At 48.1% G+C, this 12,466-nt stretch overlaps 1 long non-coding RNA gene across 7 annotated transcripts in view; it reads left to right on the top strand.

Moving 5' to 3' along the window:
- The window catches only part of LOC102554372 (uncharacterized), a 56,121-nt gene extending 43,932 nt beyond the window's left edge, over window positions 1–12,189 (top strand). For 6 of the 7 annotated variants that reach the window (XR_015686765.1, XR_015686767.1, XR_015686768.1 and 3 more), the window contains one exon: window positions 805–896. This is a non-coding gene — a long non-coding RNA (uncharacterized LOC102554372). Of the gene's footprint in view, window positions 1–804; window positions 897–11,047 lie in introns of those variants that run through there. The other variant, XR_015686740.1, reaches the window with a different exon arrangement.
- Window positions 12,190–12,466: the final 277 nt, after the last annotated feature.

The following is a 12,466-nucleotide window of genomic DNA, read 5'->3' on the forward strand; positions in this document are numbered from 1 at the left end:
AACCCAGGGCCTTGCGCTTCCTAGGTAAGCGCTCGCTGTACCACTGAGCTAAATCCCCAACCCCTGAGACAATTTTATAAAGAAAGGTTTGACATTGTGAGGGCCAGGCCTCTTCACAGAGTTAATATAGGAGTCAAAGTGGTGTCCACGTGGCATTGAACTCAGGTCCTCAGACTTGCTTTTGTGTGAACAGTGTGATCAGATCAGCTCTTGCAAGGGAGGGGAAGATCTGATAGGGGTTACAAAACAGACAAGGTCTGCAGGGCACACTGCTTGACCTGGTGAACAGAGTAGCCGAGGAGCCAGGGCCTCTTGTATCCTGTCATCTGCCACCCTCAAGCTGTCCCTCCACTAGCCCACTTCAAGGATCCCTGAACAGGAAGGTCAGATGGGAAGAACAAGCCCTCACCCTCATTGGTCAAGAGTGTCTGTCACATTGCCTTTCCTTCTCTATTGGGTTGTAATCCAAGCATCCTGCTGCTGTTGGGCAAGCTCAAAACAAAAGAGCTGTATGCCTTGCTCAAGGTCATGCAGCTAGCGAAGGCTAAACTGGGACTGGTTTCTTCTGGTTTGGCAACTCCAAAGCGGGAGCTGTTTCCCAGAGCAGTTGTCTCTGGTGAGATTCGGGACAGGAGGCTGGGAACAGCAGGAAGACATCGTGTTTCCCTGCCTCACAGTTTGGCCTATACCAACCTGTTTAGCCAGTGTGCCCTGTTTATAGAGACCACAGTGACAAATGACAAGATACCAGTGGGCTGCACAGGAGACCTGACAAACATTGCTGTTGTCTGTTTGTTTCCTCAGTGCAGCCCACATTGTTGAAACCTCACTGCTGACTGACTGGCTTACACCTGCGTAGCCCTGTGTTCATCTCAGATGAAGTCTGATGTGTGCTAGTGAGTAAGGTCTGAGGCAGCAGAAGAGAGGGTGTGGCGTGCCACACTACCTGGGTCAGAGCTGGCCACACCTGTCGTGAGTAAACAAGGCTGGCGCTCTTGCCTTTCTGAGGAAGACCAGATGGCTATAGATGCTGGCACAGGGCCAAAGGGGTCCTTGGCCTTTGGCCAGCAGAGAAAACAGCTTGAGAGAGCCAGTGATTTAAAAGAAAAAAAAAAAAAAAAAAAAAAAAAAAGACGGGTATGACTTCAGAGGGACCAAGAATGTCCTGTTTCTGTAATCTTTCCCCGGCCTTTTGCTAGTGCTTGGAATTTTACAGCTGAAAGCTCTCATTTTAATTGTGTGTATGCATGTGTGTGTGCGTACCTGTGTATGTGTGTGTGGGATGGTATTAGGGTCCTCTTTTTACTTTTGTTTTGATATAGAGCCCCATAAAGTTGCCCAGGCTGGCCTTGAACTTGTGACCTTTCTTCCTCGGCCTTCTAAGTAGCTAGAATTATAGGTCTGTGTCTTCAGGCCTAGTTCTTACTTTAAATCTTTGCTACTTAATCAAAAGTGAGGGTGGAGGATGTAGCTTAGTGATAGAACCCAGGCTTAGCATGGCTTTTATGCCCAAAGCTCAGCACTGGAGAGAGGAAGGGAGGAAGAAAGGGAAGAAGGAGGGAGGAAGAGGGAAGGAGAGAGGACGAGAGAACGAGAGTACACTCCAGAAAGGGATTTGATCAGGAAACCTCTTGAATGTAGAAGTGGAAATGAACATGGTGTGAGGTTGACTTCCTAGAGCTAGCGTGTGGAAGCGACAGGGAAGGATGCTGTACCTTAGCTGTAGAGGCAGGAGAGAAACCAGTGAGTCTAAGGTCAAGGCAGCTGGGCCCTAAAGGGACGATTCTGTTTTCTTCAGTTTTGTCTACAGAAGGACAAGCCTTGAGGGCTGCTGAGGATAAAGGTTGTTGACACAAGAGTGAGTGCTGGGTAGGGAGGTTTCCACAGGGAGCTAGGATTCAGGCATCTGGAGGGTGGCTGATGTCCAGACTACAACCCAGGAGTGTGCAAAACCTTTGGGTCTGTGGTTTGTTGTGATGTCCTCAGACTGTCCCAGATCTCAGGAAGGGGAGGCTCGGCTTCTCAGAAATGATGCACAATGATGGCGTAAAAAGGCCTCCGGCGACAGCAAGGGCGGGGCACTTCCTCGGTGCTGCTGGTCACAGACTTTCCCAGTGAGCTGTGCTGTGAGGGGGTTTTTCAGGAAACTGAATAGGCATGCGAGAAGCAACTGAAGCCCCTGACACACAGCCCCTTGGGCTGTACCTGGAGCTTCTAGAAGAGCTCAGAGGGCCAGACCAGACTTCAGCCTGCCCTCCACCAGAGAGAGTTTTTCTGGTGTTCAAACTGCCAAAAGGGTTTGGATTCTCCCATTTTCTTTCCCTAGAATCTTGGGCAGGACCAGCTCAGGTCTCAGCTCCCTGAAGATAGTATTTTCCTTTGGATTCAGACTTTACCTTCATTCAGGCCTTGTAACATTCTAACCCCCGCTCCTCCAGCCCCTCAAGTTTACAACATGTAGATCACTAGTAACAGAGTAATAGGACTCTGGAAGTTTCTAGAATACCATCCTTTCAACACCCTTAACCCCATATGCAGACTAATGGCAGCTGTGTCTGCTGTTGATTGAAGGGCTAGCATCCCTGGAGGGAGGGACCCCAGGCATTCGTTCTGTGCCCTAAATGACAATGTTGCCACTTCTCTTTGCCTCCCTCCATCTTACCTTTAGTGTGCTTTTACAGTACCAGGTTCTGTCCACCATCTGCCTCTCACTCTCAGACTCTGGTCCAATAACCCAGTTGTGAGTCCCCTCTTCAGGAGCTGTGGCCAGACTTCAGCGGGGAGAAAGTCCTGCCCACTCTACTGGCCATTTTGAACTGCATGTTGCTTTGGGGACTAACTGGATGTCATGCTGATCGGTCTGCTCTTTTGGAGGAAGGCTTATATCTTCCCTGGATTCTTGTCTTGGATTTTATGCTAGTTCTCCATGTCCTTATCTCAGGAGAAGTTATCAAGAGACATAAACCCTCAGAAAGGAAACCGAGAAGGCATTTCCCAAGCCATCTACTCTTTTGAAGGAAGTTGTTTTTTCACAGTTAGTTACTTTATTTTTCTGGAGCTGAGTGTTTGCTTACCTGTGTGCCTGGTCCTCATGAAGGCTGCATCCCCAGACCTGGAGTTACATATGGATGATGTAGGCCACCCGCCGTGTGGGTGCTGGGAACCAAAGTCTAATCTTCTGCAAGAGCAGCAAGTGCCCTTACCACTGAGCTAGCCCCAGAGTAGTTACTGAGTCTACCAGAACACAGTATTGATGGAATGCAGTGCTGGAAAGGTTTACCACAAAAAGACAGGCAGATGGACTCATGGCAAGAAACCATAACACCAGTTCAGATAAAAACCATGAGGAGCAGGGTTTGGTCACTGCGTCCGTCCGGATTCCCTGCCAGGAACACTCACTAGCAACTCCCAGCGGGAGGCAAGCCCCTGAAATCGGCTCTCTGCCCTTTTGAGTAAGAATGGGATGTCACCTTCTTGACTGTAGGAGTCACCAGCTGTAAGGACCGAGGCTTCTCTTGTACCCTTTCCCCCCTGACCTCTCAGGATTTACGGGCTACACTTTAGCAGTCCTGCCCTCTTGTTGGGAGACCATTTGTCTCAACATCAGCTCAGGGCATCACCGCACAGGGTCATTGGTGTCAGGTGGCTCATTTTTTTATGGAGCATATATAGCATTATAAAATTCCCACTTTCCCTATTAAATCGCCCTCCTTTTACAGTCTCCCTATGGGCAGGGCCATGTAAATCTGCAGGATAAGTGGGCAAATGCCAAGGATGTTAGCATAGCTGGTACCCAGTGGAAGCCATTCACCTTTGAGTGAGATCATTCTTCAGAGTCCATCCCTTCTCTGGACTGCCTCTGCTCTGTGTCTATGTCTGGACTAGAATTTGCTTTGTAAAGCAGGCTGGTCTCAGTCTTGGGAGCTTGTAGTCTTGGGCTTTTGCCTCCCGTGCTGGAATTACAGGTGTGTACAACCACATCTAACTTGTCAAGTGCTTTTGAACCTGAGTCTCCCGCCAGTATGTGTTCATTACCCACAATGGCCACACACTATTGGCCTGTTACCCTCCATAGTGCTAAAATGTCTTAAACTCAGTATGTCTCATCCACATTTCATATTTCTTCTCAACCCATCCTCCCCTTCCTCCTCCTCCTCCCCTTCCTCCTTCTCCTCCTCTTCCTCCTCAGGCTGCCTTCTCTAGACTTACGAACATCATCCAGGTTCATTTATGAACTATGTTCCCATTGCTCTTGTCCACCATTCCCACCAGAAATGGAAAGAACTTTAAAAATTCTCTTTGTGTGTGTATGCGTGTGTGTATGTGTGTTCCTGTGTGTATTCATGCACACATGTTCACCTAGGCAGCGGTGTGCTTGTGGCAGTCAGAGGAAAGCTTTATCATGTTGGTTCTCCCAGTCTACCACGTGGATCCCAAATGCTGAACTCAGGTGGTCCTCAACAACAAGTGCCTTTCCCCATGGAGCCCTCCCAGAAATAATAGCTCTAAGATATGGTTCTTTCTTCCTCTTCCTCCTCCTCCTCTAGAGGTCGGCAAGGAATCTGTAGGTAATCCCTATGGAAGAATTCATATTAAACTAGAAATCAAGCACCAGGAACTGGAAAGTAGGTTCTTGTTGGAGAACAGAGGCCAGGATCAAGTGAAAAGTCCAGCACAGTCAGGACACAAATACATGAAACAGGGCTGGTAACTGGCTAAGTGGGACAAGGAGACCATGAGTGGGCGCATGGCACACACCTGTCATCTCAGCACTGAGAGGTGAGGACAGGAGGACCGTGACGGCAAGGCCAGCTTGAGTTACATACTGAGGTTCTGTTTTTAGAACCTGACTACTGGATAAAAGGAACGAGATGACTGAGAGACTTTAACACCACAGTGATAAAGCTGGTTGCGGTGAGTCACATGGTAATCCTAACAGTACTGAGGAGGCTGAGGCAGGAGGATTGTTGTGAGTTCAAGACCAGCTTGAACTCCCTATGAATTTCAGGACAACCTGGGAGTGTTTTTTTGTTGGTTTTTTTTTTTTTTGTTTTGTTTTGTTGTTTTTTTTTTTTTAAAGAGCAAAGTAATGAATGTAGGAGAAGAGAATTCGGTGAGACAGGGGTCTCACTGTGGACCTCTTCCTGGCTTGGAACTCTCTATGTAGACAAGGCTAGCCTTGAACTCACAGAGATCCACTTGCCTCTGCCTCCAGAGCCAACCATACATGGTGATGATTAGGTTTTAAAGAACATCTCGGGGCTGGAGAGATGGTTCAGCGGTTAAGAGCACTGACTGCGGGGGCTGGGGATTTAGCTCAGTGGTAGAGCGCTTACCTAGGAAGCGCAAGGCCCTGGGTTCGGTCCCCAGCTCTGAGAAAAAAAAAAAAAAAAAAAAAAAAAAGAGCACTGACTGCTCTTCCAGAGGTCCTGAGTACAAATCCCAGCAACCACATGGTGGCTCACAACCATCTGTAATGGGATCTGATGCCCTCTTCTGGTGTGTCTGAAGACAGTGACAGTGTACTTATATAGAATAAATAAATCTTTAAAAGAGAGATTTCTTATTTAAAAAAAAAAAAAGAACATCTCTAATGCATACAACACTCTTACAAATCAGTAGGGAAAGCCAGTACCCCTGACAAAGTTCAGCCCAAGCCATAGAAGTACAATGAAGTCAGTGAAGTACAAAGAAAAAGATGATTTTAGTTTGAATCTAGAAAACACAAGCAAAAATGAAATGTCGTATTTCAGTGTAGATCAACGACAGATATTCAAGGAGAGAGACTGGGAGTGGGGCTTGGGATGCCACTGAGGGGCAGGACACCCACAGTCGGGTATGCATTTAAAAATCAGGGCCAGCAGTGTACATCAGGATTTACTGTGCCAGCAGCTCGGGGAGTCAGCTCAGGATGCACATGGCTGGGAATGTGATTAGAACTGTCTCTCTGAAGGGCAGCATGATAGTACTGATCGAAGTCCAAAGCACAATGCCTTAGACCAGCTGGACTGTGTCTGGGGACTTGTGTTAGGGCAGACTTGCCAATCTATGTCTATTCTGTGTATGGGTAATTTATTACACAGAGTTCAAAGAGCAGCCATAATGGACCTGAATGGCCAGACTACGGCATGTATGTCCATGCACTGGTAAATGAAGCAGACCCATACTTACACGAAAGCATCACTACAGTGTCTACATAGAACATATAGAACAGGAATCTCACTGGAAATAAACATAGCCATAGTTGTGTATGCACTTAAAAATCAGAGCCAGTTAACAACAGCAACAGAAGAATGAGAACCGGCAACAGAACTCAGTAAAAAGCACTGTGCGAACTGACCTAACTCTGTCTTTGGAGCCCACAGGGGAAGGGAAACTGACTCCGGAAGTTGTTCTGACTCTGTTACACGGTGCCTACACTTACGTATGCACACAAACATAACAATAATCAAAAATTGCACAACATAAAAATTTTGCACAATACACAAATTATTTGGGGGAAACACTAGTAACAGTGGGAATCTGCCTGGGTCTTGTGGTACACGCCTACAGTCTAGCACTTAGGGGGTAGAGGCAAGAAGAGCAGGAGTTTAAGGCCAGCCTGGGCTACATGAGACTGTCTCACAAAAGCAAACCAGCAACAACAACAATAAAAGGACCCTGACTCCGGAGTGATCTGACCGAATGATTTACTCAGCGGGTGAGGTAAGAAAGAGGCTCGCAGGCCCTTGAGCAGGACCCACGGAAGGCAGCATTCTGCGTAGGAATGGAGGCAGAAAATGAAGTGCATAGACCTGAGGTTCTGAGGCGTCGGTTAGACCGGGCTGTGGAATGATAGGCCAGGATCCGACCAAGGACTGCATGAGGGGTAACCATGGATCCCAGAACGCATAGACGGGTGGGAAGAGGAGAAAGAACACGGTAAGATGCCATAGAAATGACCTGGTCTGACTTCACCCTGTGAAATACAAGCTAACACACATGACAGCAAGAAAGATGAGCACTCTTCTAGAAAGGGAAGATTCTGCGATTGCAGATTTCCATTGGGAGAAGTTTCTCTAAAGCAGAGGCAGCTCTCCTAGGAATCCTACAGCCTGGTCTCCTTGCCTGCTGTAGGAGGTAAGTCATGTTGGGAGGAGGAGAGATGTGTCTCAGAACCCATGAGTGTGGAGCCTGAGGAGAAATGCAGCCCCAGCATGCGAAAGTCGCCTCACCATTGTGCAGCCCCACTGTGTGCACAACTTCAACTGGTAGAAACCCACATGCTTCCTGGTATCTCTTTCCTTTTCATATGAGCTAAAGCTAAGGAATAGAATTGGGGGGGGGGTAGGGGTGTGTCTCATACCTGTAATTCCAACACCGGAGGCAGAGGCAGGAGGATTGCCATGAGTTCAAGGCTTCACCGTGAGAACCTGACTCAGAAAATAAACAATAAATGAAAACCAGACCAAAGTAGAATTAAGATGTACAGTGTTTAGCTTCAGTTTCTCCTTTCCGTTTCTGTTCCCTGTTTGTTGGGATGAAGTTTCCAAGGGAGAGACTGGAAGCAAAAGATGCAGCCCAGAGCTAAGAGCTGTCAAGGGCACCAGGGCAAGGACACGTCACTGACCCCGTTAGACATTCCCTGACTAGAAAATGGTGGATGCTCTGTTGAGGTCAGTTGGGGGAAAGTTCTCACCTGTCCTTAAGAACCCAGGAAGTGTTTGGACGTGAAGCCGTCCAGTGTGACCGCAGCAGGTAGTGGCGGCTTACTACTTTGTGTCAGTTTATTCTGGCTTCCTTCCTTTGGAAATAATAGAGTAAAAGTGTTGACTTAGACCAGTGAGGAAAGCGTCTGTCTGAGTTAGAGGGAAGAAAGCTTGTGTGAAGTCCTGAAGCTTGGGTATCTACTTTTAAAGATTTATTTATTTATTTTATGTATATAAGTACACTGTTGCTCTCTTTAAACCAGAAGGGAGCATCAGATCCCATTTCAGATGGTTGTGAGCCACCATGTGGTTGCTGGGAATTGAACTCAGGACCTCTGGAAGAGCAGTCAGTGCTCTTAACCACTGAGCCATCTCTCCAGCCCGGGTATCTACTTTTAGATACCCATGCTGCCTCTCCTTACGTATTCACGAGCAGGTACAGATCCCAGATAGACTTCTCCAAGTGGTAGATCAGGCCTCTTAGGTCACGTTGCTCTTCCAACAGGTACCATCTTTATGGCACCAATCACTTGACCAGTGCAGATAGCACAGGAGGTGCACGCTTCAGCCTTTCTGAGCTCACAGGCTCGGCTCTAAGTAGCTCCCAGCACTGCCCTGGTGTCTCAGCACCACTGCGTGAGTTCACCTTGTAGCCCGTTCTCCCCAGTGTTGGGGAGGGAGAAATGAAGACTGAATGAGCTTCAAGTGAAGCACTTGAGGCATCCTCCCCCAGGCATGTGAAGGTGTGGGACAACTTTCCTTGCTTCAAGATGCAGCTTGGGGGTAGAACAACTCCTGCTCAGATTCTACAGTGGACGGGAAAAAAACGGAAAGCCACTGGAAGTGTCTGTTCGGTGACTCCTCAGGCTTTTCCAAACTGTCTCACGGGTCTTAGAGGAAAGAGCAGTCCTCCTGGAAGACCAAGACACTCAGAGTCTGGAGTAGATGAGGAGGCCGGCGGGAGTCAGATGTCGTACCAGCAACCTAGATTTTAGAGCAGGTGGGTAGCTGTTCTCCGGCCCTGAGCAGGAGGCTCTCCACGTCTCTTCCTCCTGCCTGCTTGGCAGAACTCAGGTGCTTCTGCCTTGTCCCTGGGTTCTGGATGCGTGCCAGGGGTGACTTAGTGGAAATGACTACTCTACCAAGCAAAGCGAGCTTGGGAGGTGCTGGCTCTGGCTCCAGAGGGACTGGAGCCTGTCACCTGGCCCTGCCCTGTGTTTTCTGGCATGTGTCCCTGGCCATCCTTTTACCCTTGGCACATTTCCTCTAACCCTGTAATTCTGCCTGGGTAAGGATTACGTATTAGCTCCTTCCAAGGAACTTTGGGGATAGGAGACTCATTACCGTGGAAGGTATTCCTAGATAACCCTGTCTCACCATGGGGAAGGTGCAGTTCTCCTGCAGTCCTGTGGGGGGTTGGGACATGGAGGCATGGAGTGTGTTCACAATAGGTGAGGATTTGCACTGCCTTTGCTTCTAGAGCTCTCTCGCTTTTTTTTTTTTTTTTTTTTTTTTTTTTTTTTTTTTTTTTTTTTTTTTTTTGAGGTAGGAGCTCACCATGTAGCCCAGGCTGGCCTAGAACTTGCTACGTTATCTTGGGCTGATATGAAACTCGTGATATTCCACCCTCGGCCTCTCAAGAGATGGGATTATAGGTATGCTGCATGTGTCAACCTGCCGGGTTACTAATGTAGTTGGAGGCTAGCCTGGTCTACCTGTGAGTTCCGGCCCACCTAGAGCTACATAGTGACAGCCATCTCCAAAACAAACAAAATGAGGAAGAAAGACAACCTCTAAGGCTGGATTTTTGCCTCTCTCTTTTGCAAGCTAAAACTTATTTTCCACCCTACCCTCCACTTTTTCACTGGTTTATTTGGGCATTACAAACTTTAGCACCTGAGAAGAATGTAGGGACCTCTCTCAAACCCTTTCTTCTCAGAACTAAAAGGTTCAGTGAGCTGGAAGGCTGCCTGACTGCAGGCTGGCCACTGGCCTTCTGTTTTGTTCACACACAGATGTGAAGGGGCACCTCTGTAATCCCAGCCCTTAGCATGATTGCAGGAGTGGAGAATGAAACTTTCTCCTCGGCTTCCTCCCTCTCTCTGGGGAGACCTCTGAGTTGGCCTTTTCCTTCTTTGTTTTTTGAGACAGGACATTACTATGTAGCCCTGGAACTGCTACATAGACAAGGCTGGCCTTGAACTCACAAAGATCCACCTGTCTCTGACTCCTGAGTGCTGGAATGAAAGGTGTGTCCCCATTTTAGGATTATAGCTCTAAGGGAAGGTGCGAAAGTGAGGGCGGAAAGAAAGCTCAGGATGGCTGTTCCCTGAGGAGGAAGAAGGTTTTCATTGTAGGTAAGAGAGGGAGAGGGTGGAGTGGGAGGAAGCTAGAGGCATCTGGAAGTGTCCAGAGAGGAAAAAGCAGCAGCAGACTGGATGTGGCTAAGGCTATCGGCAAAAGAAGTGAGAACAGCAAGAAAGAAAATCAAGAATAGCAGGAGGTGGGGGATAGGGGTGGGAGTGGGGGTGGGGTGGGGAGGGCCAGGAAGCTAGTGTGGACTGTGGAAGGCATAACAAGTACTTGTGAATAGGGCCTGGAGAAGTCTGAAGGCTGGCAAGGTAGGTAAGTAAGTGGCCCTTTCTGGCAGGCAGAAACTTATTTCACCAGTTCCTGAGAAACGCTGGCTGAAGGCTTGTAGCAACCCTTCTATAGCCCAATTCGAGCTGAGCCAAGACTGTCATTTCCAGACACAGGCACTGCTTTTTGGAGTTTGGGTATTGGAGTTTCTTTGGGCCTTTTGTGGGTGACTAATTCAGAGCTGGCCAGGGTTTTCACAGGGGGCCCAGAAGGCTGGAATATAGGACAGAGTCGGGGAGGAAAAGGGGAGTGGGGGATGGTGGGGGATGGTGTCAGGTAATGGCAAGAGACTTGTGGGAATTCTGTCAGAAGCTCCTGGTTTGTTGACCATTGGGTAATTTCACCTAAAAGAACCTGGAGACAGGCAGCACTATAACTATGAAAAGGGGGGCCCCAGAGAGCTGGGAAGAGGTAGAGATGGGGCCTAAGGGAGACCAAAGGAGAGCCTTGGCGTCGACTTCTGGATGCCATACCTTACAAGCCAGTTCTCCTTCACTGGGTTGGACTGCTTCCCAACCGATCTATGGCAGTGTCCCAGAGTTGCTGGTCTGCAGGACCACCCAGGCTGGGGAGATGAGCCCGTTACAGAGCAGTTGCCGGTCACTGTCCCCTGGATGGTGTCTGTCAGCCAAGTGGAAATCTGCTGGAGGAGTTAGACTAGGGACGGAAGGTATTGGCCTGACCACTGTTTGAAATCTGCATTGCAATTCTCATTGCAGGAAAGCAGTTAACAAGTGTCTGGACCAGTGGAGAAGACGCAGGCCTCTGAGCCACAGCGAGGACAAATCCTGGGACATTGTCAACAGGAAGAAGCATGAGCGTCCGTCTGCCATGAGACGGACGGGTCCTGGAGGAAAGAGACCCAAAAAGAAGAGGGGCCTGGGGCCCAGGAGCCCTGGGGTAGAGGCGGACAGCTTTCCTCGGTCCACAGGGCTGCAGAGGTGGGGGCTAAGCGCAGATGTTTGCAGCATCTCTGTCGGCAGTGTTAGCATTCCGTCTGAGCTCCACCCCCACAGTCACCTGGCTGGGGGAGTTAAATGCAGATGTCTGCAGCACATGGGGAGCACTTTTATTTAGAAAAAACCAAAAGGAATTTAAAAGCCTGTGACTACAATTTTTAGCCTGCAACTATGATAATTTTTTAAAAAAAAGGTTTAGTATCCAGTGATAATTATAACTGTTACCAAGGCTGGGCTAATTACTTATCAGAATTCTATCAATGTGTTCAAGTTTGAACTCTGAAGTCTTAGCACCATGCCTCGTCTATAAACCTCATTTTCATGTGCCTTGAATCACTTCCTCAGACCTTTACAACTTACATTCACACACCTTAAATGATTTCCTTGGACCTTTACAAGTTACATAAATTTTGAACTTTTTTTTTAATCTGGAAATCTCTGGTCATTTGCCATGAGACAGAAGGGCTAGACCACTGAGAGCAGTCACTGGAGATCAAGCTCCTTTAGATAAAGGAGTAGTAAGAACAGTAAAGCTGCAGTCAGAGCTGCAACGTGATAGCTTGATTTGGTTTTTACACTGAAACCTGTTTTGGGAGTTTCTCTTTTTCAGAAAGAGGCTTGACACTCTAGGAAAAGCCACACCTGGTTTTTACATATGAAACTAATTCAGGCTGGCAGATAACTGAGTTTCAGTTTTAAAACCCTTTTTATTAATTTTAATTAAAATACTTTATTCATTTGTTTTTGTTAGTATCAGAGGACAATTTACAGAAATGGGTCTCTCCTTCCATGGTGTGGTTCTGGGCTTGGTCACTGGGCTTGGTGGCAGGCACCTTTATATCAGGTGAGCCATTTCTCTAGCTCCTAAAGCCCTTTTTATTAAAGAGACTTAGAGAACTAAACTATTTTTTTAATATTTTATTTTATTTGCACTGGTATTTTGCACGCATGTATGTCTGTGTGGTGTCAGACTTCAGAGAGATAAAGAAACCACTTAAAGTGGGGCGGGCTCTGCTGCTGAAGGTGGGCGCTCCTGCCACTGGGGCTCCCTCCCTCCACGGTGCTGGTGAGAAGGCTCAAGACTGTTCTTTGGTGCTGGTTAAGGGTAGACCCTAGGATGGGCGTCCAGAGGGCCCGGCTCCATCCAGGCAGGAGGATGGATGAAGAGCAGCCCGCTGG

Source organism: Rattus norvegicus, chromosome 4 (assembly GCF_021556685.1).
Source record: "Rattus norvegicus strain SHRSP/BbbUtx chromosome 4, alternate assembly SHRSP_T2T, whole genome shotgun sequence".
Classification (NCBI taxonomy): domain Eukaryota; kingdom Metazoa; phylum Chordata; class Mammalia; order Rodentia; family Muridae; genus Rattus; species Rattus norvegicus.